Raw genomic sequence first — 1,581 nt, forward strand, 5'->3', positions numbered from 1 at the left:
CAACAAAATAGAACCGAGGTCCTATTCCATTATTCCATGCACACAGTATTCAGGCGGGCTTGCCTGCTTTAAGCACTGTAATTTGTTCAAAGTAAACGTACCGGCCCACCGAGACACTCACTCAAGAGCACCCTGGTAGGATTGCAACGGGGTCCGCCTCGGGACGCACGAGCACGCACGAGGCGCGTCGCACGCCTTCAGCTCGCCCCACCGGCAGGACGTCCCACGATACATGCCAGTTAAACACCGACGGGCGGTGAACCAACAGCGTGGGACACAAATCCAACTACGAGCTTTTTAACCGCAACAACTTTAATATACGCTATTGGAGCTGGAATTACCGCGGCTGCTGGCACCAGACTTGCCCTCCAATAGATACTCGTTAAAGGATTTAAAGTGTACTCATTCCGATTACGGGGCCTCGGATGAGTCCCGTATCGTTATTTTTCGTCACTACCTCCCCGTGCCGGGAGTGGGTAATTTGTGCGCCTGCTGCCTTCCTTGGATGTGGTAGCCGTTTCTCAGGCTCCCTCTCCGGAATCGAACCCTGATTCCCCGTTACCCGTTACAACCATGGTAGGCGCAGAACCTACCATCGACAGTTTATAAGGCAGACATTTGAAAGATGCGTCGCCGGTACGAGGACCGTGCGATCAGCCCAAAGTTATTCAGAGTCACCAAGGCAAACGGACCGGACGAGCCGACCGATTGGTTTTGATCTAATAAAAGCGTCCCTTCCATCTCTGGTCGGGACTCTGTTTTTTTTTTTTTTTTTTTTTTTTTTTTTTTTTTTTTTTTTAAAAAAAAAAAAAAAAAAAAAAAAAAAAAACTTTATTAACACAATACATTACAACTTTATAATAATACAAAAGATAACCCACCACCTTAATAATTAGTGGGTCTATGTATTATACTACTTCTACATACAGCAAGTTCTACTTTTTAGTATTTCAACTGGCTAACTTATGGACAAGGTTAATCTGCTAGACTATCCTACTATTCTGTTATATTCTGCAGCGATTACAGGTGTGCCAGTTGGTATTACAAACCTACTATTGTGAGGCCTGCTCACTGAGCTAAACCCATGTGAGCGTGCCCCTGGCACTGGGCTGGCCAAGTCTGTTTTTTCGCTGCAGTCCCTATTTGTTAGTGTTGTTAGTGTTCTAAATTTACTACTACTAATAATGATGGTTCTAAGTCTAAGTTGAGTGCAATTGTCGTAGCCTGGTGGGTGATGCACTCGCTGTCCTGGTCCAGTGGTGCGGCGGATTCCAGTCAATGGAGACTGGCCTGCTCCGCACCCGGCGGTATGGCGAGTACATCTTGGTCTAATCCGGGTTGATATCATCTTTCTTGATTTCTTAGGAATTCTCGCAAAACCTTATGTGATACCTCGTTTGCCAATTTATTAAGGATACTAAAGGTATCGGCACGTCGTATCAGGGCATAAGTGTCGTGATCTGGTAATTGCGATCGCAGGTCATGCGCCACATCATCATATAACGGGCAGTTGTATATGATGTGTTCCGGTGTTCCGTCCTGAGCACCACAGTCACACGCTGGTGTAGCTCTTTTTCCAAA

The sequence above is a fragment of the Schistocerca americana genome, chromosome 6 (genome assembly GCF_021461395.2).
Source record: "Schistocerca americana isolate TAMUIC-IGC-003095 chromosome 6, iqSchAmer2.1, whole genome shotgun sequence".
Lineage (NCBI taxonomy): Eukaryota > Metazoa > Arthropoda > Insecta > Orthoptera > Acrididae > Schistocerca > Schistocerca americana.